The sequence below is a fragment of the Rhyacophila brunnea genome, unplaced genomic scaffold, assembly GCF_057557595.1.
Source record: "Rhyacophila brunnea isolate RB1 unplaced genomic scaffold, BYU_Rbru_1.0 scaffold_10, whole genome shotgun sequence".
In the NCBI taxonomy this organism is placed as follows: domain Eukaryota; kingdom Metazoa; phylum Arthropoda; class Insecta; order Trichoptera; family Rhyacophilidae; genus Rhyacophila; species Rhyacophila brunnea.
The window spans coordinates 31,511,602-31,536,681 of record NW_028232752.1 but is presented as its reverse complement, the minus strand read 5'-3'; the positions used below and the strand labels follow the sequence as shown (position 1 = coordinate 31,536,681).

Here is a 25,080-nt window from a genome sequence, read left to right as displayed (position 1 = left end):
AATGATAATCAGCCGGTGATATTAACCAACAACAGTCGCAGATAGAAACACTCAATCTGCCTTGGATTGACTGTATATACTCGGCCCAAAGTGTTTGATTTGAATAGGCCGGGGCACGCAACAATTGGTGTGCGTTGCTTGCGGGGCATCCATTTTTTTGTTTGATTCCACGTGAAATAGCGAGGTACTTCGGAATAGAGTAATATTCGTGCAAAGGCACCGAAAGTATCCGCACGATTACACAATTCGAAAAATTCGGTGAATGTAGTTTTTGGTGGATTTATGGCACGCTCAATTGGTGAAAAATACGCGCTGGCCGTTTCCAAGATGGACGGCTAAATGTATAACTGCTGGGTCCCGTTCATGAATTGGGAAACCAAAGATACGCCAGACAGCTTCATTGGAGCTGATGTACCGGCTAATTTGGTAGCGCATTATTTCGTCGTTGTCATTCAATCGAGGAGCATTCACATCGGTATTTTGAATTTGAAATACAGCCATATCGCTGCCTTTATTCACATACTTGCAAATGTATTTGATGCTCTTCACCGAACTGCAGAACTCAACATTGATATGAGCATTGAATGTTTTGCTCAGCAGAGGCGAATATGGTACCACCCAACGATTGTCAATGTCAATGTCTGCGTTGTTGATATTTAGTGTAAATGATTGTCCGCCATTATCAGTATTTCTTCGACGATACATTGGATATCCGTCGACATTTGTGATCGTGTCGTTGGTGAAATGTTTAGGAAAACGCTTTGTGCATTTTCCATCTGCCATGCAAGGCGTTAAACGATTCAGATCACCGCATGGGCCATGAATCATGTTTTTGGTAACAATATCGAACAGTAGTTGATCAGTAGACGGATCTATAATTTCCGCGGAAATTACACTATCGATTTCTTCAGGGCGTATTTTGTCGACTAACTAAATCAAAATGTGTGCATGAGGTAATCCTCGCTTTTGCCATTCTACCGAATACATCCAGCAACGTGTGGGACCGAATACGTGTAATTTTGTAATGAAGCTCATTAAAGACTTCAATTTTTGTTTGAACACACGTGCTGTAATATCATGACGATGTATTGCATTTTGGCCTGGCAATAGCAAAGATGTAATCTCCTGCCACTTTGGATTACATGTAAACGTTATAAATAAACACGGTCGTCCGTACTCGCGCACAAAAGTCATAGCATCCTGTATGTATTCTTGGATATGACGTGGACTGCCTACGTAGGATGATGGTAGAATGATAGAGTTACCAATTTCGGCGGTGTCGGCGTTGCTCATGATAGCGTCTCGCAAGTGAATGTATTCTTCCTCACGCAGCTTCTGTTGATTGTGTCGTAGGAATTGCAGTCGTTCGCTCTCTACCTTCGCGTACATGTCAACCATGAATTGTTGGCACAGCTCACGACATCGCAGAATGACGTTGTCCTGACCGCGTCGAATCATCATACGATACGCATAAAAATCCATCGAGCTCACTTTCTTGTTTGTTTCGGCTCCTGTAACAACATATTCAAAAATATTAATTCATTCATAAATATTAATTCATTCATAAATATTAATTCATTCATAAATATTAATTCAAAATGAATAATGATGTTTATAATGAATGAATTACCTGTGGCGGGATCTCGTTGTTTAATGTTTATGCAATATCCGTCTTGTCCCTTCCAGAAAATTAGCGGATATTGGAGAGCGTCGTATGAACGGTGTGTGTCAGCGATGAACTCCAGATTATTGTTTCTTCTTCGAATCACGATTTCTCGCGGCGATGTGCGGTCGCCAACCATGATTCCAGCAACGTCGTCAACAACAGGCGCATTGAATCGACGCACGTGCTCTCCAGCTGGTGTTTTATCAGGATTGATGACAATAGCGTGGTTGTCACTTTGCAATTCGTGCATGTATGATTTGAAGAATTTCAATAATTCGTTGTGCTCATTCAATAGGGTGTCCAGTTCGCCGACGATGCGCCTAGCATTAGGCGAATTGAGGTTATTGTAGCCGCAACGTGCATCTACGCGATTGATGTCCTCACCGCCCATGAAGTAAATTTGTAAAAATTTATGTGGTTCGTTTGGCATTGGCAGCAATGAGCCTACTTTGTGGTACACTTGGCCTTTGATTTTGAACGTTGAATGGAATTGTTGACCATTTGCCGCAGTATTGTGAACTATTTCTGTAGCTCCGAACAAAGTCATTTGGAAGCATGAATTGAATGTGCGAATGGATTTCAGGAACAGGTTTGAATCTGGATCCGTGCCGATGAGCAAGCCGTTCAATGGTTCTGGTGGTGTCTCAATTTCTGGTAGTTGCACTTTTCCTGATGCACAACACATACCGGCTGACTCATGTTTGAATTTTAGCGCATGACAATGGGGACATTCTTTGTCCATAGCACCAATCAGCACTTTCGGATGAGCGGAATATTCAATATCTGGCTCGTATTCGAATGCAAGACGAAGGAACGAAGCGGATAATGCTCGATGTACTTGTTGGCGTTGTCGGTCATTTGCTCTGCGCGTGTTAACTGCAAACCGGCGCGCTTGTCTCCGTTCCAATTGTTGTTGTTGATTTTGTTCAGCTCGTGCCTCTTGTGATTGAGATTCACGCAATCGCGACATGCTCACACGCACATTTTCGTTATCTTGTTGGATTTGTTCGTCTGTGATTTCTGCTCTAATGTTTCGCATGTTTGTTGCTTTATTCGTTTGACGGCTCAAATAGGCCCCCTTACGTCTTGCTGGCATTGTACACTGTAACACAACACACACACACACACACAAATAGATAAATTAAAATAAATCGTACAACATTTTGCACACACTGCCTTGTGATATGCCGAATGAATTGTCAAAATAACGTGACGCTTCTCGTGAATTCTTCTCGGACGTACCGCCATCTGTCATTCAACAACATAAATAATTTCGTTCTGTTTGAAATACGAACGACGGTTCATTTGTTCATACAAAAATACTAAAATCGCGATTAAAAAATGGGAGAGTGGAGGTAGCAAGGTGAAAATTTTGGGTTATAGGTATTTTTTGATGCCAAATAAAAAAAAAATACAAAAAAAAAATTGTCAAAAAAATAAAAGAAATTTTTTTCTGGATAGAGATATCCAAATCACCTAGCGGTATGAAATATACTTGTTGACCTATTCTCATACCTAACAAATTATACATAAAAAAAAATCATAAAAATCGGTTGAGCCTTAAAGAATTTTTTTTCTGGATAGAGATACCCGAATCCCCTAGCGGTATGAAATATACTTGTTGACCTATTCTCATACCTAACAATTATACATAAAAAAATTCATAAAAATCGGTCGAGCCGTTTCGGAGGAGTTCGACCACAAACATCGTGACACGAGATTTTTCTATATATAGAGATGTAGTGAAAAAAATCTAAATTGGATGGAACAAACAAACAACAAACTTTGAATTTTATATAATACTAATTTAGAAACCATCGCAGGTGTGCGCACAACAACTGACAAATGTTTCATCGCAATCGGATGAATGGTAGAGGAACTCATACGAATATATGAAGATAGAATAGAAGAAGAAGAAGAAGAAGATAGTTCAACTAATTCAGAAACCTTCGCGAGTGTTGGCACACTTACTGACAAAAGTTTTATTGCAATCGGATGAATGGAATAGGAACGCGTCCGAATAGAAGAATGAAGAATAGAAAAAGAAAAGAAGAATATGTTTGTACTAATTTAGAAACCTTCGTGAGTGTGGGCATAACAACTGACGAAGGTTTTATCGCAATCGGATGAATGGTATAGGAACAATACGAATAAAAGAAGATATAATGAAGACGAAGAAGAAGAAGATGGGTTTTCTAAAGATGGTTGTACTAATTCAGAAACCTTCGCGGCTGTTGGCACAATTACTGACGAAAGTTTCATCGCAATCGAATGAATGATATAGGGACCATACGAATAAAAGAAGAAATAATGAAGAAGAAGAAGAAGAAGATGGTTGTACTAATTCAGAAACCTTTGCGAGCGTGCGCACAACAACTGACGAAAGTTTCGTCGCAATCGGATGAATGGTATAGGAACCATACGAATAAAAGAAGATGGAATGAAGAAGAATAAAATTTTTCTAATTCAGAAACCGTCGCGGGCGTGCGCACAACAACTGACAAAAGTTTCGTTGCAATCGGATGAGTGGTATAGGAACCATACGAATAAAAGAAAATAGAATGAAGAAGAAGAAGAAGAAAAAGATGATTTTTCTAATTCAGAAACCTTTGCGGGTGTGCACACAACAACTCACCAAAGTTTAATCGCAATCAGATGAATGGTACAGGAACGCATACGGGACAGACATACTGACAGACATTCATTTTTATATATAAGATATAGCCTATACTCTTCGCGCAAGTGCAAGCAATAAGTTGAAAAAGTTTTATCGCAATCGGATGAACGGTATGGCAGCGCATAAAATACGAACAAACAAACAAACAAATATTGATTTTTATATATTAGATAAGCTGGAGGTAATTAAATAATTATTTATTAAATATATTATATAAAGTTGAAAGAAGCTAAAATTATATAATTTTAAAAAGGTATAATTAATTCATGAAGAAAATTGAGGAAAAACGTGTATTTATTTTATTAAACAGAGGATTCATTACCGAAATTATATGAAGCAATAACAAGAAATCAAATTAAATAATATGAAGATAAATTTTATGTGGTATTGCCAATACTATAATATCATAAACGCTGCAAACATATTCCCCATGGCAAATAAAAATAAAATAAAAGCGGACGAGATCTAATTATTGTTATGTCCTACAACGCGTATTTTTTTTTAAATGAAAGGCACTATGTGTCACATGACAGCACTCATGTTTAGTATGAAAATAACTGACAGAACAATGCTGAGTTGTCATCGCGAGTAAAAAATGTAGGAAAAATCTAATAAAATTAATGGTTTTTCTTGTTTATATTTTTTTTAAAGCTTGTGAAGTGTAATATTCTATGAGTAAATTTCACTATTTTACCATTAATTTTGCTTTGTCGATATTTGACTGATATATTAGACTGTATTGTTTCCTCGTTATATACGTGCCACTCATAGAAGTCTTTGAATCCTTATAAATTTCATGATATTCATATCTGATATCACAGACTCTTTACAATTCGTCATTGATCCGGCACTTTTGTACTTATTTTATTCAGATCATACTCAAGAGTATTTCTTAATATCGTTCTTTCAAACACAATAATTGTCTGATAAACAATATAGCACAGAATCCATATTCCGACCCTATACTATGACTGCATCAGTTTTTTTGAATCATCGATTTAATTTAATATTTATTTATAAGCACAGTAGCGATAATTACACATACATTTAAAGCTTTTAATTTCTAAATTGATAACCTCTATAGTATTCCGTTATTTTGAGATAATCACAAAAAACCATATAGGATAGTATGCAAAATATTATTCGGCACTGCAAATAGAATAATATATTCTATATTTGCCAACATATTCGAAAGCGATTTTAAAAATCAAATAAAAAGATAACATTTCTTCGTAATTCTTAATAAAAATACATGTTTAAAGTTAGTCGTAAATTATAAATAATGGCGACTGATGAATATAAATGGTTTTGCAATCAGACTCCCGTTTAATTCTATTTAACTAAAAAACGAAGCTGGATATGATATTTTATGAATATGGGTAGGTACGTAACCAGAATCAAGAAAAATAAAAAGTAAAAATAGAGGTTACCGACTTTTTTCAATCAAGTCAATCGATTTTTTTTTTTACATATATTGAAATTTAAAATTATTTGTAAGACGCTCACAACAACGTGTCATTTAAAAATAAATAAATAATTAGTATTGAAACAGTATAAATATATTAAAAGTAGATGCAGTATTATGTAAAGTTATTAAACTGTAGAAAAAGTAAATACAAAATATCAATTAGATACAAGGAAGTACATCGAATGACCTAGTTTAAGAATTTATAAAACAATGCCCAGATAATTAATACTCATCCTCACGTAGGTGAATTATGTCAACATCCGATGTGGTTGAACATAGTTATTGCCTTCCCTATTGGCATTACCAATGACAAGTTATTTCTGCACCTTGGGAGAACAAACAACTGCTGCTCCTTATTTATAAGATAGTTATCAGATTACCAAGAATGGCAGAATTCTCGTGTACAACCGCGTATAAGTCGGAGAAAATACGTAGCCAAATATAAAAATCGTGTAGTGCTTAAACTACAGTATGTAAGCAAACCCCAGAAGAAGCCAGTTGGATAAAGCCACGACCAGCCAGTATGGCCATTAGATGACAACTTACTATCAAACGTAATGCCAAGATCCCTTACAAGAACTCTTTTAAACTAAAATATTAGCTCATTTAATCACTGTCACATCACATCACTAGGCTTACTATATTATATTATATATTTCTAAATGTATTCAAGTATGATTTCTGAACACAATTAAAACGAATTTTCTTGTTATTATCGATCTCTGTATAATGAATAGCATTAAGATAGATAGCTCACTTTCCCGGCCGTTTTACACCGCAAGCGAGAAAACACGCCACCACTGAAAATTATTAAGTAGAACCATGCCTAAATAGACATTATTCATGATGATATGAGAACTGCTTGCATTATTTTAATTAAAAAGCTACCCTTGGTGTACGAGAGCCTGGCGTCTGAAAATTATTCAGTGGGGGTTTTTTGTTCCTCACCAACTAACTGCTCGGTACAGAACGTTCTGATAACGGACATAATAGGGTGCACAATATGAATGTTTCGTATAATTAAAAAAATAAATACTGCGAGTATGTGGTTACATTCGGTAAGTATGTATTATAGTTTAAAATAACCGTAAAATATTTAACATCATAACAAAATGACAATAATTTTTTGTCGGCTCAGTAAAGGTAACTTTGTCTGTTCTATAATCTCAAGCTACATAAAACATCATTTTAATATTGTAGTTCAGTCAATATGTTTTTCATCCAATTCTAGAATAATAGAAAATAATGATAAATATTTAAAAAAAAAAATATATATATATATATATTCTATAACAGGTACTTCCATGAAACCACAGAACGTAACGTAAGACAAGGATTAACATATACTTATGGTAAAGTTATTGATGTATTACAATTTGAGCATTAAAAATACTTTAATATTGTAAATACTTATCTGCCATACTATTTTTTAATTAATCGAGCTTAAAACTAATAAGTTACAGTGGTGGTTTTATTATTTTTTTAAATCATTGTACATATTTTAAGCCATTCCAGCGGTATAAACGTTATAATTTTATCATTCAAAGATAGATTTGCCAAAAATAAAGCCCTGGAAGAAGCAACATATCCTGGTTAAAATATCTTAAATACTTTAATGAGTTTAGCATTCAATTCCTGATAAGATTAGTGTTATATAAGGGAAAAGCCGATATGCTATAATAAGAAGAAAATGAGTAGGTACCTACCTGAATAAGGCTAAAAGATAACTGCCTTTTCTCTACGCTAAATAATTATTTATTGTCTGTGGCGGTAAATTTAATTTAATATTCCTTGATATTTTTTTTTATATTTACCTACTTATAGTTCTGCAGCTTTCATTTTGATAAGCTAAGATAGTTTCAAAAGCTTTTAGTTTATTCTATAATCCAAAGAATAGAAGAATAAAAATAGGGTGAGTATTATCCACCCTATTTTAAGTAGCAACGTTAATGATTATTATGAGGTTGGTGATTTAGATAGTTGAATGAAATAACACGTTATTTGTAACATGAGATAGTGTGTAATAAATCAGTTGTATGAAGTAACGCGTGTTTTATTTCACTAAAGAATACACGAAAAACGTAATATTTACTAATACCAGCAGGCTATCTTTTATAATAAGAAACTCTACCTAGTATTAACAATATGTTTCGAGAAATTTTTTCTCCACTTCATACATCATCAGAGTTATTCAACCTTTTTTGTTCATTACTAACTATCATTGGCAGTATTATAACCAATGTGGATATTGTCCGCGTCTCTGGTAGATCTTGTTTAGCCCAATATATTATGATGTATATTTTGTTACGTAATCTCGACTCTTGTTTTTCTTCCAGTTTATTAAAAATGATTCTCTTGTATGATTGGTGACTTATCCTTGAGATATAGGTTGACCAATGGAATCGTTAGTTGCCCCACTTTGAGACTGCAAAGGGATCACTGACAAATGCTTTATTTATCTTTCACATGTGAGACGATAGGTAGATAATTTTATGTAAAATGTAAACGGTATTTATCTCAATTCCCGAAAATACTTATAAACCTACTTAACTCCCAATATTATATTACTACTTCACTATCTTTGATTCTAAGCCGATCATAATATGAGCCTTCACAGAGTGGAGGTTGTATTAACAGATTATGTTTTTACGAGAAATGTATGTACCTATTAGAGCTTTTGAATTTGATTATTCAGAGCCGTTGATTGGACTTCTTCGTTATTTCACTTAAGGCTTGTTCTACTACTTGCACTAATACTGTTACGTGTAAACAGGCCGAACTAAAAACTAGCATGACATTCAACCAGTTATCATGTGTCGATATTAGTGTGAGAAGCGAGTACTAATGATTGGTACTAGCCCGTGCAAACAAGCCTATAATTTAAAAAAATGTTTAAACTGCGGGTTGCGAATCTAAAAATCATTTAGTTGAGGTGGAAAGCTATTTATTTAAAAAGGACGATTACTACGTAATTCATTAATTATTAACGATACATTTTTTTAAATGCATTCGGAAAAGGACTGTGCCCAACTGACAAGTTACCTGCAACTCTTAGGTAGGGATTCCAATCCCGGGATCCCGAGCTATTTTCGATACATATGAATCCCGGGATTGATAAACATAATCCCGGGATTTCGGGATTGATTTTTTTATCAATTTTTATGGAACATAAATAAAAGCGAAAATATAACAGAAAAAATACTTTTAATAAAAAATAACCACATTAGAAATAAACTGAGTTTGAATAAAGTTTGATTTATACCCATGTGTAAGTTGCCGATTTATTTTATTTTTCCACATAAATTATTAAAAATGAGAAAGATTGGAAAAAACAATGCTTCGCACTTTTAACAAAGTAATTCCACCGTGATCTCATACGTTTTACGGCAATTTAATATTTGGCTGATTTATAAAGCGGAAAGGCCATAAGTACGCCATGATTATTTGCTTTACTATTTTAAATCTCGCTAATCCATTCGTTAAGTCTTTACTATCAGAAACAACAATCTCGTATTTAATTCACATTATTATTTATATATATATATATATATTTAATATTATTTACTCCATTAAGCTTATGTATTTCCAAGATTGAACGTAGATATACAATATTAACAATAAATGTCCTAAATATTATAAATTATACTAGATTTATTTTTGACCGATTTTATCAATGTTATGTGTAAATATAAAAATTGTATATTAACAATGGAAAAAAATGCCAATCCCGGGTTGTCAAATTGTAGTCCCAAAATCCCGGGATCAGAATTTTGGCTCGGGATTGGATTCCCTACTCTTAGGTAAATGGTAAGTGACAACAATATACCTAATAAATAATTTTACAATTTTATTCTTTAAGCAATTTTTTTTTTACCAAAACATAAAATAAGACAAAATTATATTATTATTATTGTTCAACTCCAGGTATAAGACCACCAGAAGTAGGTTTCAGCAAAGTCAGCATTATGGATATTAATAGTTATATGCATATTGTTTTATTAGATAGATCATGATTATTGTGATACTAAAAATCAGGGTTTAAAAAATGCAGATATTTATAATTCCAAATATGAAATAATCAAAATGATAATTTAAAGTATTATACAGAAATACCACATAATATTATAGTTAGGTAAAATACGTTTGAATTTGTTAAGAAAATTAATATTTTTGTTTCTTGTTAATCTCTTGCGTATTCCCTTGAGAACTCTCCCGCGTACCCCCGGTTGAATAGCCCTACCTTAAAGCAACCCGTTCTCACTTGGAGCGTTCTATGTTTTCGTAGACATTCTTAATGAAATTATTACTTAGTGAAAATTTATCTCAAAATAACAGACTTCAAAGAACGGCATAGTCCGGAGTGTGAGGTAATTAACCCTTTGAGATATGATTTTTTCTATTATATTGTAGTAAAGGAGCTATAAGCAGAAGAAAATGTCTCATAAAATAAATTTACCCAAAGACTAGTGACAAAGTAGGTACCTGCATAATATTAAAATAGCGACGTGCTTACGTATGAAATCTTTTATAATTACTTATAATATAAAAAAATAATTTTAACCTAATTTAATAAAATTAATGAAGAGCTTTTGTAGTTTTTGTTGAAATAGGGATAATAAATTTTGATGCACCATAATAACTATTTTAAACAAATATATTATACTCAATTTTCTTTAATAGTATACCCAGTTACTAGCAATTATTTTCGTGAATCATAGATGGATCGATAGTTTAATAAATAAGAGTAATCACATGGATAGTAAAATATATCACTTCAAATTAGGTTCATATTTTAAATATAGATTGTTAATTTTTTTTGGATATATTTTAATTAAATATATTAAAATATCTTTAATAGGATATAATTAACTTTATAAACTGTGGATATTACAAAATTGCTCGGAAAAAAACAATTATAGAAAAAAACATACATATTATATTATATCACTTTCTGGGAAAATTATTAATTATATAAAGAGACCAATCGAATTGGTATTCTAGCTAGGAGGTTTTTTCGGATACTTGTGTAACTGAGTATTTTTTCAAACCTACCATCTCTGTCAATTAAACCAACATAATAACGATATCAACTGTAAAAATTTATAAATATAACATATTATTATACATACAATCTATTACGAAAAATATATCTATCAGAAAAATATTAAAAAATAGCTTACACGATTGAGATTCAATCCCACATATATTGTAGGCATAGCGGGTGTTTTACCAACTAAACTACATACTTAAGATGTCCAGGGTATTATAAATTTTCGTCAATTCTGGCAAACATATTATCTAATGTTAGTAATTTGATACACCTTTTTTTTACTCAACGAATAATGTACTTAATTAATTTAGTAATTTTTATATTGAACGTACAAAGACATTTAAAAATACCTACTTTAAAAATTCTTAAATCACGTAAATTATTCCTTGAATTGAAATAAAAATAATATTAAAATATTGGCGAATGCAAGCACCTACGTTAGGATTAATATTTTGAGAGATCCTGATGTCGGCTAGTATATTATATAGATGGCTAGTAGATAAGTATCTATTATTAGTACTTTGATTCAAACCACAAAAGCCGATTCTCAATATTAACATAATTTGAGAAGCACTTCATGTATTTAGGATGTAGGTGAGTTAAGCACATTGGCTGGAATCCAGTGTGGGTTTGATCTCCCGTTTTTTTCAAGATTTGTTTATTCATTTATGATTATGATATTGTGTTTTAAAGTTATGTATGTTAATCCATTGCCATTAGTAGCAAATGATACAATTTCGTTGTGTCATGCTTTGATTGTTAAACATTTTAAAATGTAAAATTTTTATGAGATCGTGTTGACGTTTTACAAAAGATAATTTATCTCAGTTGGCTTGTCATGTGGGTTGATTGCGTTCTGCATAAAAGGAGGCAATTATTAATCAAAATGTTTAGGTCAAAATATTGTGCAATTTACGTTGGTGAACATTTCATTCTTTAATCCTTGTTAATTTTCAGGAGGTCGTGATAAACTAAGGGGCCCTTAAAATACAGCCGCGTAAAATGACAGAAAAAGAAATCTTTATAAGCCAAAAGGGAGTTAGCATAATATAAACAGTGACAAAAAATACCGGAAAACCTCTGAGGGTTAAAACGCGCGGCGAACGAATGACATTGAGTTGGGTTCAGTCGACGGTTTGCTTCATAATATTGTTTATTATTTCGTTGTTTTTCTTCAATTTGGAGTAAAAAAATACATTATACGTCCCCGAAGAGAATTTCAAAAATAATTATCGCGACAATAATTGCTCATTAAAATGACGTGGTTTTGTTTTAAAAAAATATGATTGCCATAAAATGCTTTTCCAAAAAGTCATTATTAGGATATTTTGTAAATATATTTGTGATATCAACCATTAAACAATACTCATTACCCACCAAATATTTTTTTTAAGTAGGTAGGCACCTATTGTTTTATGTAACTTAGATTATGGTCATGTAACATAGAGATATGATCATTTTTAACGAATTGAGCGAAGTTGAGGAGTTGAAAAATATAATCTAGGCATAGGTTAAAATATTTTGTGATGACGGTAAAAGGAGAGGTATTTATATTTGACCCCTAACACATGTAATATCTACCATATTAGTGTAGATCACTTTGTTTTAAAAATGTTTATAAATCGTCGTGATGACTGACATATTGTATGCCTAACATTATACAAGTACATCATCTAGATCAGTGTCAACGACATCATCTAGATCAGTGGTCTCCAAACTCAATATGGATGTGACCTACTTTCAAAAATTGAAATTGTCTGGTGAACTACTTATAGGAACACATTCCATCTTTATATTTTTTTATCATCGTCCTTTTTGTACCTACCAGACATATTATTATTATTATGTTACCTACAATAAATTAGGACATCAAACTTACAATAAAACATAAAATACGTACTTTAATTAGGTATGTATTTATAAACAAAATAATAATTGAAAAATATTTTGAAATAAGTTTGAGTAAAAGTAAAAATAATTAGTGAAAAGAATGGAATTCACTTTTCTCCACATTTTTTCAATTCTCGGTGAGTACCTTGTCAATCCCATCCGAATGCAATTATCAAGATTTACATCTGTGAGTCTGTTTCTATATTTACTTTCAATCACCTGCAAAGTGGAAAAAAATAAGTAGAACAAAACAATGTCATCATTTTGAGTGCAATTCGAACTAAAATTGGATACTTTTCTGTTGGGACGAAACGTCATACAGATTCTACAGTTGAGGCATTATCACGTTGAAATTCTATCAATTTTATTCCATTTCTGATGATGGGCCATCTTCTTGAAAATTTTCGTCGTTACAGCTGGATAGTTTTTCAATGTCAAAATTTATAATAGGAGCTAAAACAAATTGTCCTAGCAGCTTCATTAAAACTTTGTTCGAGAAATATTTTATTTCGGAGTCTAATAATTAAACTTGATAGGCAAATTTATAAATATTATTAAATATCCTACGTAAGTAACCGGTAGCTCGCGAGTAACGGTTTGATGATCACTGATCTAGATTCTAGCGTATATAAATAATCATCGACGGTTTTGCATGGTACTTCTTATGTACCTAATTAAAATTCAACATTAGAACTAGTTAACTCCTTCGTCTTATTTAGTAAAATACGATAGAACAAAAATGAGGAATAAAAATTTCTACTTTCTAGAATTGTAAGGTGAGAAAATCATTGTTTCAGGAGTTTTAACAGAAATACACTTCAAAGTTATTCAAATATTAATATCTTTCTCTTAATAAAATATTATTTGTAATATTTAGAAAAGAGAGTGCTCTTTGCTTTGTTAATTTTAATATCTGAGATACTAAAAAATAGTATTCATCAAACGAGAACTGAGTAATGTCTCGTGAAAAATGAGTTAAGTTCATCATAGATCATTTAAAGTAGGACTCAATATTGTGTTATAATTAACTTACCATATTACGGCGACTATATTATTTACTCATATAAAATAATGAGCAGACCAGAATGTATAGTTTGCGAGTAGATTTAGTAGTATTAAATATTTTGTAGATAAAATCGACTATTTTCCTTTCATAATTAGATATAATTTATTGTGTTAAAGCATTTAGTAATAAGACCTTTTTCTTTATTCTAAATTATTATATTCTAAAAATATGAAACGGATACTTCTTTTTGAAAAAAATATCTTAATGGTAATACAAAAAAATTAAGAATTACCTTATATAATATATGGCTTATCACAAATTGTGTCTTCTTATTTTGTATTAAGCTACAAAATAGAATATATAAATATAAAATATCAAACTGTTTGATATTGTTGTGGTTGTATATAATGCAGACAGGGCATAGAAGAAAACTGACGCACTAATACGCACAGAGACAAAATTTAAAGCATCAGGAAAAAATCATATTGTCGCTTGCTATTATTATATAAATAGACACTCACTGATAGAACCTCAATATATTCCAATGCATTTTCATCAGCTTGGTGAATGTAAGAAAGTTCTCCAGGAAAAGAGTGCAGGACACAAATCAAAGCTATACACTCATTGGTTTAAATTTATCCACACTTACTTAAAGGATACAGATTTAATCACCATTTCTGCATGATATATTTAGATTGGGTTTATCCGCAGTGTGTGCAGTTGAGGCTAACAATTTAGATGGGTTCTCCCCATTAGTCTAGCGCTAGAGGAGAGTTTTTTGCCCCAAATACCTGTGATTCAAGGCATGGACGGACGAAGTCTCTAATTTCTCCCAGCTCACTATAACTACCTGTTCGGCCGTCCAAAAGACTTTTTTAATTTTTACATATTATCACTCACAGTGAATCAAAAGTTTTTCTAAAAAATACCCCTGATTAAACTTTTATCCCAATTTGGTTTGATTTGACATCAGATGATTAATAATTGTAGACGCGTTGGTCAATCAGCACCATTCATAAAATCGGGTCATCTATTCGATGATAAATAGTTTTCCATTAGTTGGACTTGAACTTCATTACATTTACGAAATAACAGGCACCTGGAATGACATTGGGTCACATTTCCTGTTTTGTTAAAATTGTAAATAATGTTAAATGTTAAAAGTGAGTTATAGGAAAAACGTTTATTGAAATCGACATGTCGTTCTTTTGCCTTTCATTTTATTATAATATGTTAATGATATGGTTTTTCGTTTAGCTATATATTTTAAGCGATATGTTTTTCTTTATGCAAAAACGCTAAGTTAAAGACGATTTTTTTGCCGCGAAAAAGTAAGAATCGAGTGACAAAATATAAGATTGTCTATACACTATATCTATAGAGAACACCCGTTTTAGTCGGCCATACACTAAAATATGTCAAGTAAACCAAGACCGATAGTCTGGAAATTCTTTAAGATGTATTTTTAAAATTCATTTGATATAATATACTTACTATGTAATAATTTAAATTTTCGTCTGCAAACTAAATATGCCTGCAGTATACAAGATGTGCACATAAATCCGTATTCAATAATATTATGAAGATTATTTAAAAAAATATATTTATTTTGAATAAAGTAAAATGACAGGCGTATTCTGCCCACATGATAAATTGAGTTTTTTATTCAGCTAGATAAAACAAGGCACGACATTTGAAAATAAATTATAAATTGTCAAAAAAATAAACTGAAATTTCGACTATTCAACTATTTTTTTTCAGTTGATTGACACCGGATGATTCGAGAGAAGTGATTTAATAAATTAAATTAATTGTTTAAAAAAAATATACCTATAATATCTCATGCAGGTATAGATTGCACAAAAGATAAACATCAGGAAGTAATAATTTTGTTAATTAATGGCATTTACAATGTTCCTTAATTATTAAATATAAAACATTTTAATTAACTCCATCGTAATTATATAATATAAAATTTGATATTTTTTGTAAAATTCTTTGTAACACGGGCACAAAGCATTTTAATACTCATTTAACATTATACGGTATAATTTATTAGGTAAACTTCCTATTGCAGTTTGTAATCGACACGCATATCCTTCAATATTACTATTTATATTACTGTCCTAATATAATAAAGAATTTACGATATTTCAATTAATACATTATTATTATTATCTTACAATATACAATATAAAACATTATGAGCGGCGTGATTTTTTCATGCAAGATTGAGGAACAATAATTTATCTAATTCAAATTATACATACTCCTTTAAAATTTTAATTAGCAATCAATGACGATTTCTTTAGCTTGAAATACGGAAATTCAAATTGAAATATGTCTATCACGAAATATACTGTTTCGTATTATTAATAATTGTTCGATTTCTAGGTGCGCGCTTCTAAATCCGCGTCATATCTCATATTTTTGCAAATGGGTTGTTTTTTGAGATATCGACAATCGAGATGAAAGTCTATTAAAACTCTACAAACTGCTAAGTAAGTTAATATCAATATGTAGTGTATTATTCAAACAAACAGTAAAGCAATAATTGAAAATATTATCACACAAGAGGTTATATCACTAAGAGTATAATAGGTCACTCCATTGAAAATGCATTTTGTCGTGTCATATTTTTTAACTGAAATATTTTTACGCGAGGTATTCCCGAAGAGACATACGTAATTTTCAATTCAATACACGTCACTGCGCCGTTTATGACATCCTCAACCGCTTGTAAAACTACATTATTTACCATGCGAAATAATGTTTTTTTGTTAAATATTGAGTTTTGCCATACAACTATGGTGAAATCAGCCACACAGCAAATATTAAAAGAATATTGCAAAAAAATGCAACGGATAAGGATAAGAAAAGAAGTACCTGACAAGAAAAAGCAAAATAGTTCAATTAATGTTACTAATATTATAATTATTATTATTAATACTATTATTTATAGATTAATTATTCACGACACACATTGTTAATTATATTTAGTTGATGTTTTTTTCTCACATATATAAATAACCAATTAACAAAATCAGAAGGAAAAAAATGTTCAAAAAAAAGACATTTGAAACCAAATCACAGATACTAGTCACATACAAGTTACAGCTAACCAACGAGATTTGAATCCACTCAACAGTTTCCGGTTTGGCTTGGTGTATGTCTGAAACTCCTCCGGTAGAGCATACAAGTTACAAGACTCCATGATGGGCCCCGTGGCTTAAACCTCACCACACTAACAAAGTGGGAACTTTGTCAAGCCGCATCATATTAGTAAAGTAAATAATTAACATGTTCGTCCTTGAATGGAGCATAATATAACCCACGACATAGTGGATATAATATTTATTTAATTTTTAAGAGGAATACTTGTTGGCCATTTACTCTACTCATTGGAAATTTGCACTAGATCAAATGGTTTGAATCCCGAATTTGGAAAAAAAACACATGAAGTTTCTTAATCAAAAATAATGGTAATTTATTAAAAAAATCGGTGTATGTACTTATGTACACGCTGTAGAAGTTATACTAATATATATTAATATTGCAGTAGATTAGGTTGATGACAACGCACACGATTCATCTGTATCTCATATAGCAGATGATAATTATTGTAATTTAATTATTGTATTGGACCAAAACTCATCGTTGCCATACAGCGGTTATAATCGATTCAGAAGTGCCCATGATGAATTAAAATTATTTACGAACTCAACATTCACAAAATTCTATTTACCTATTTATTGATAAATAATTTTACTCATAATTAATAATACTTACATAAGTATAACCTCAAATCTTGATACGCAATCTTTACAATGAAAAATGAATATACACTCCAATATAAATAAAGTTTTATGAATATAAATTGGACATGCAGTAACCAGTTAAGCGACACTTTTGTGTTTTTGTGTTTTTCGTTTTAACGACAATATGAATATGTTTTCTACGTTTTGCAAAGAAGATCGTGGTCAAATTCGGTCTGTATTGCCATATATGAGACTTTAGAAAAATGTGTGTATACAATAATAAACTAATCCATTTTGCAGTAAACAGTCATCCACCAAACAACATGGACGCTGTTGTGAAACTGAGATGTCAAACGTTATCGTTTTTTGCATTTTCTTACAATATCTGCCTAGTTATCATCGCCCCACTTACTTAATTTCATTATAATTATTGTTTTATAAGTTACAGTGGAAATATAAGGCTAAGATAAGCTGAATTGAATAATAGAAATGGTTTTTAGGATGTGTCACTTTTAGCCTTTCCTAAAGTGATTATTGCAAAAATTATGTTCCCACTTTTATGGTGCATAATCAAACGTTTTTCATTTTATTTGGTGCTTAACTGATAGTTGCAAAATGATTTATTGAAATATTTGGTTGATACATAAATATTACCTTAACAATAAAAATATTGTCTTTAACAATTTATTAGTGTATTATAAGGAATTTTTCTACAAAAATAATTGTATTTATATGTAAATGGGGATTATTGGTGGTAATATATTTTTTCCCTTACTTCGAAGATGAATAGAGGCAAACTCATGGTTGCTATAGCAAGAAATTAAATGGCTTTGAAAAATAGAAGAGACATTAGTAGCTCAGCAATGAAGTAGATATTGTTGTATCATCAGTAGATGATAATATTGATAATATTGTCAATGTTATTGAAGATACCGTTCTTTGTTTTGGAGGCATATCAATTAATTATAATAATACAGTAAATAGAAAAATTATCAGCAAAAAAAATTACTAAGCTTTGTACTCAAAGATGCCAAACCCTTCTACCAATTTCTTAATAATGACGGTGCTGATTATACTGACGATGTAGAATGGTTTGGATTATCTTTGGATTTTACAGTTATTCATACTATATTGTAATAAACACATAATTTTGTAATACATATTCTATATTCATATTGTTTATTATTTTATAACAGTGTAGAATGTTAGTCTCCAGAAATTTGTTTATGAACATACATATTTATTATGGCACAATATTGGATATGTTTACAACACGTGCTCTTTACATGGTTGTATTGAACGACTGACTAAATAACACTATGGGCATGCGCAAGTACCCTTGAGACCTGAATGAATATAATCATAATAATAAATTATGTGTTACATCAGCGCATGCCAATTCGTCACATGCCAATAATAAATTATGCCTGTTGCATACTCTGGAGAAGATAATATTATTATACTTATTTCGAAAATGTCACAAAATTTACATATGTAGGAAACGTTAATTTAATAAATAAATAACTTTGTAAAATAATATTTTATTGGTTTAAAAATAATCCAAACTGGCTATAAATCTATATTTTTTTATGAATTTATTGAAAAAAATATCTCTGACAAGCAACTTACGCATAATAGTTAATTAAGTTAGTGTAAAAAGTTTTGTTCAAAAACATAATTTTATTTATTTATGAAAATTTTATCAAAAAGGGCTTTTAACCGCGAACGCACTTTTTGGAATAATAATTTATTATTATAATAAGAACAAGAATGCCAAGTCACTTAAAAAATAATTAGTAAGCGCTGTTGAAATAGTTAAAAAAATATACATAATTTTAAATAATAGCGATGCCCAAAATAATTGTTACTTTCAACGCAAAGATTTATGGAAATATATTCTGAGAAAAAAGACAAGAAGTTTTAAGTCTCTGAGCTAATATCGCCATTTGCGTGAGTCTCGTCAAATTCTCATTAGCTTTATGAGAGATAAATTAAAGCAATAATTATATTAATATAATATTATTTTATTTATATTCGTCATACAATTTTTTAGCTAAAATAGAAGATTTTCTAGATGTGTTTCTATCAACGGACGGTGAGGATTTCTTAGACAGATTATAATTAATATTATTACCAATAAAGAATAATTTAGACCATCTTATAAGTCAAAAGAATTCACACCTATCATTATTCGCAGAAAAAGGTGCATCTTTTCAGAATCATACTTTATTCCCACTTACAATGCACGGAAGTGTAGAGAATAACGGAAACGTAGACACCTAGAGTATGTCTTTTATAAGTTGGCATGCGGTTTCCCCTCGCTTCAGCATTCAACATTGCATTCCCTCTCGTTTCCTTCGTTGAAAAATTGCAACAGTCGAACGCGATGAAACTGAACGAGCGGAGTTGTTTGCAAGGGTTCATCCGCACACGAGCCCAATTGGCCACGCAGATTTGATGGCAACCGAGGCCAACTTTGCGGCATTCGAGAAATTTGCAGCGTCGTATGGGGAGCAGGATAGTCCTGATTCCTCTGTAGACTCATCCATTTCAACTCGTGACATTTGTGAGTATGCGGATACATAGGGCGCTTAACGTCAGCAAACAGCAGAGCCAGTTCAAAAAAAAAATGTTCTTGCTATCTTACCTTTCTTCTTTAAGCACTACGGTGTATGGTTGTAGTATCAGTCTCGTACAGTTCCGTTTCGGAATAGAATGAATACTTAAAATCACTTTTTTCAGACACGTTTATAGCGTCATGGAAGGCGGCCGTGCATATCCATGGCGGGTGGTAGTAAGAAAACAAAAACAAAGGCACAATGCTCTCCGTCCGCGAACGACGTGACGTGAACGGCAGCTTATAGAATACACAGACTCTACTAACAATATTAACGGAATTTTTTAAGCATTTCATGTAAGAACTAGTAGTTAAATTCATCATAATTAAGTAGGATGCCCGTAGCTTAATTGAAAAAGGACATTAGCGCAAAACCAGTGGTTTCAGGTGCAAGTCTCGTTGGGTGTCGTTGTTTTTCAATATGGTTATCTATGTTGTATTTAAATTTGGAAGCGGTACTGCGAAGCAACATGATGGTATAACGTTTTATAGTTAAGTTGATAATAATAAAATTGAGGTTCTACCGTGCGTTATACGCAAGAACCATGGCTTCATGTTGCCGAACAATTACCACTCTCTTTATATTTTTACTCTGAGCTATCAGGCCAGACATTAAGAGGAGGCTGTATCATTTTGCGTAATTTGAGAATTATATAAGTTTGTTTTGCTTGATTTCTAAAATTAAATTCATTGTGTTACGATTAAATATCGTTCACAAAATTAATGAGTAAGTACGTATATTATCTTCAATATTCTCAGGGTTTATTATTCTATTGTATCAGCTGACTTAAGATTATGTAATATTTGATTACATTAGGCAGAAATAATACACAACATCACTGACTTTGAAAATAATATGTACTTACAAACAAAATAATAAAATTAATTACCTATATTATCAAAGATTGATTTTTGTAAACATATTTTTAAGGATAAGGAATTTAAATTCATATCATTACTTGTACATAATAATAATAATTATAATAAAGTGAAGATTTTTGCGTTATAATTATTATCTTAGATAATATTATTATATATTTATAAACCATTTCTTTTATTCAATGAATCATTCACAGGATTTTTGATAATGTAACATTCCGCATAATAAACATTTACAAAGCTTGAAAACACCTCAGATATAATTATACCCACTAGAAAAAATCATATTTGAAAAAAAAATACAAAACTTGACGGGATTTGAACCCGTATATTCATTGGTGTCGTGCCAATCTGTGCATTAATTAATTATATTACGAGCCTCCTATCTAATTGCGACAATTTAAACTAATAGGTAATACATGAAATGCTAATCAAATTGCATTATTATTGACTATCGGTTTTTCTGTATTTAATCAAGGAATATTAAATAGGTACCTTAATTACTAACCAACGCCTGGCTCTCGCGAAGTATTTTAGTTATATCGTCTACTTGAACTTGCTAACATTTTTTTAATAAACCATTTCAACTAGGTATTATTTTAATTACTAACCGACGTCACGGATGACTACAAGATTTTTTGTTTGTTTAAAATACAAAAGCCGATCGCCAATGCAGCTCAATTTAGAAAGCGCTTCAGTGAGTATTAAAAAGGTCAAAAGTTAAAGTTTGTCTTAATTAAATATGATTCCTTTAGCATAGTTGACTATGTGCGTCGGCGCGATACCCGAAAGATGCATGTTCGATTCCTGCGGGGTGTCTTATTTTTATCAAAAAGATTTTTTTCTATTGGTTCTAATATATTTTCTCAGAAGTGTTTTTGAAATTATGTATGTAAACTATTTGTAAAAAATGATGATTGTAGCATATTGTTATGGTAATACTTTGAACAAATATACAATCGAAAATCTTCATTTATTGTGAACAGACTACCGCATTGCATTCAAAGATAATCAATAATAAGCACTACCAACATAATTCACAATTCAGTGTCACAGCCGAAATATCTTCGCCTTAAATAACATACTTTTATTTATTGCTCTTTTTGTATCGGTTGCTTAACCATAATATAGTGAATACGATTCGATTTATTTGTAAGAAAGCATAATACTAATACACAGGAGTACAAAGCTTAAATCGATCGAGGTGATTTAAAAGTCCGCTTTATCCAATAGAAAAATCCGCTCTTTTATCACCTGTAGTCGTATATAAGCACGAACAAAACCTTTTACGGAGCAAATACATTATATATCTTTCTTTTGTTGTAATCGCACATTTACTCTAAACCTACATTCCATTACCTGTCTTTTTAATGGACCTGGCGATATATACTGTTACAGGTTGAATATAAAAGACTTTTTGAATCAAAAAACGAAGACAAACAGCAAATAGACTTAATAATAATAGTATGATTCTGTATCTTTATATTATTATCAAATCATATACTTATGTGCCAGTACGTTATTTGTAGATATTCTAACGTCAGCTAGGAATCAAGAAATGTATGTATTATTGGTAATTTAGTTCAAACTACCCGAACACCGAATTTCATCGTAATTATGTTTTTATCAGGTGTCTCTTAATAAAGTATTTTGGCCGAATTCCAACTAATGCGGGTTCGAGTTCCACCAAACGTCATATTTAAAAAAAAAATTCTTTCTGGTAAGTATATTATATAATATGAGGTGTTTTTAAATAATGTATGAAATTTAGCTATCTACAATATATTTGTTAATACAACCTCTAGTCTGTAGAGATTTGTATGATTATATTATTAGGTTTGGGTTTGATTAAAAAATAAAATAAAATAAATTATTATCTTCACGGTTTGCAGTTATTTTATATTACATATTATCCCAATTGGTACACGGAGCATGATAAAAAGGTTATGCATATTTTACTGATGTTTGGGTATTTATAATATTGAAATTTGGTGCTATTCCATAAAATATTGTGTGTTAATTTGAAAATACCTAATTCGATTTTCTTTTTTTTTTTCAGAAAAGTGCAACTATGTTCTACATAAAAAATAGCTGAAAACTTTAAAACGATAATTGTAATGGTAAGTAGCTACAACATTTTTATTCATATTTATAAGTTTAATTTAAGTAATGATTGTAATGTTATATAAACACATAATACTACATAATAATAATTGTCTACAACGGTATAGATTGATATTTTATTTAAGTCCGAACATTCTTCGCCTACAATTCTTCTCGGCTACGATTCTTCGCGCCAAAAATTCTACGACTAGAAAATTCTTCAAAAAACTTTGTTAAATTATGACTTTTTTCATCTATAATAGGTTTTTACATAGTATTTTACATAATTGACTAAAGTACTTACGAGCACATTTCTTCTCATTTTTAAATGATGCTTAAAATTTGATACACAAGGAGTGTGTTTTGGGATACTTGATAATGTTTTGATATACAACCATGTATGTAGGTACTTATTTATAATAATTATGGTTTGTTGAAAGGGGTTAAGTAATTTGAAAGTGCACACTCTTCACCTTGTTGGCGCATTTAATCACATTTTCAGGTAATTTCCTCTTAGTTACCTCAACATTAGGCATTCAAAATCTTACATACTTAACTGTTGGAAAAAAATACTGGTGTACCGAGGGGAAGTATTAAAATAAACACTAATAAAATATAGAAATACCCATTTTTAGCTTCCTAATAATAATATGAAAACATTTATTAAAAATATTTTATTCAAAATATATGGCGAAAAATTGTCGTCGAATAAATTTGGCGAAGAATATTTTATTAATACTATCGACCGAAGGTACTTGATGGAATTTTAATTTAAAATCTAATGGATTTAAGTTTTATACTATTCCATTTGAGTCGTTTTTGCGACCCGGGTTTCGCCTTTCGTCATCTTCAGGCACTGTGTACACCAGTACATTATTAGTTATATAATAATAATATGAAAACATTTATTCAAAATATAAGGCGAAGAGTTTTGGCGAAGAATATTTTATTAATACTATCGACCGAAGGTACTTGATGGAATTTGAATTTAAATTCTAATGGATTTAAGTTTTGTACTATTCCATTTGAGTCGTTTTTTGCGACCCGGATTTCGCATTTCGACATCTTCAACCACTGTGTGTTTACCTCTTGGTGAGTTTACACAGTGCCTGAAGATGATGAAAGGCGAAACCTGGGTCGCATAAAACGATTCAAATGGAATAGTATAAAACGTAAATCCATTAGAAGAATATTTTGTTCGAAAAGTTCAGAGCAAAGACTACACCCATACCCTTTGTTTACTTTATGGTTGCAGTTTTATGGTATCAGGATTCAGGATTGAATAAAAACATCTTTAAAATACATTATTGATGATCGTTGATTGTGGTGATATACAGTATAATATTATTATTTTTTATGTCACTGTGATTATTAATAATATTGAATTTCACATTAATTTTAATACGAGTATATAATAATTCAACTAACTTCTACGAGTTTCTTACGAGTTCTCCTGCATCCTTCTGAAGTGGAGTTTCTTGGATGTGTGATTATCTATTACCCTTATGACTTCACCTGCTTACATATTATAATTCCCATTTTAATTTATAATAATAATTATATTACACGATTGGGTAGAGGAATTACTTTATAATGAACGATCTAATGAATGTAATTTTATATAACATTACTTCAGAGACCCTTTTTATAAGTTTAGTAATTTTCAACCAGTAAAATTTAATATTATCCATAGTTACAGTTAAATTTAGATTTTATAAAAATTATTGATTTAGTTGGAATAAACATTTATCTGTAAACAAGAGCCAGTATGTCTCATATTGTATGATTTCGCTAACAATTAGTTGAGCACAGATTTTGTACGTAGATAATCATATCATTCAGATCCGATAAAATAATCTTTTGAATGTGTTAAATAAATCAACAATTATTCAGACTATAAGCACATTTGCATTACAGCCACGAAAAAGATTTTTTTCACTTACCTGGAAGTACTTTTCTGTACTTA

The 25,080-nt window shown here is 31.0% G+C and overlaps 1 long non-coding RNA gene across 1 annotated transcript in view; it reads left to right on the top strand.

Annotated features, from left to right (window-relative positions):
* The window catches only part of LOC147079087 (uncharacterized), a 604,843-nt gene that overhangs the window by 110,382 nt on the left and 469,381 nt on the right, over positions 1-25,080 (top strand). The window contains exon 2 of the long non-coding RNA XR_015070876.1: positions 23,071-23,131. This is a non-coding gene — a long non-coding RNA (uncharacterized LOC147079087). The remainder of the gene's footprint in view (positions 1-23,070; positions 23,132-25,080) is intronic.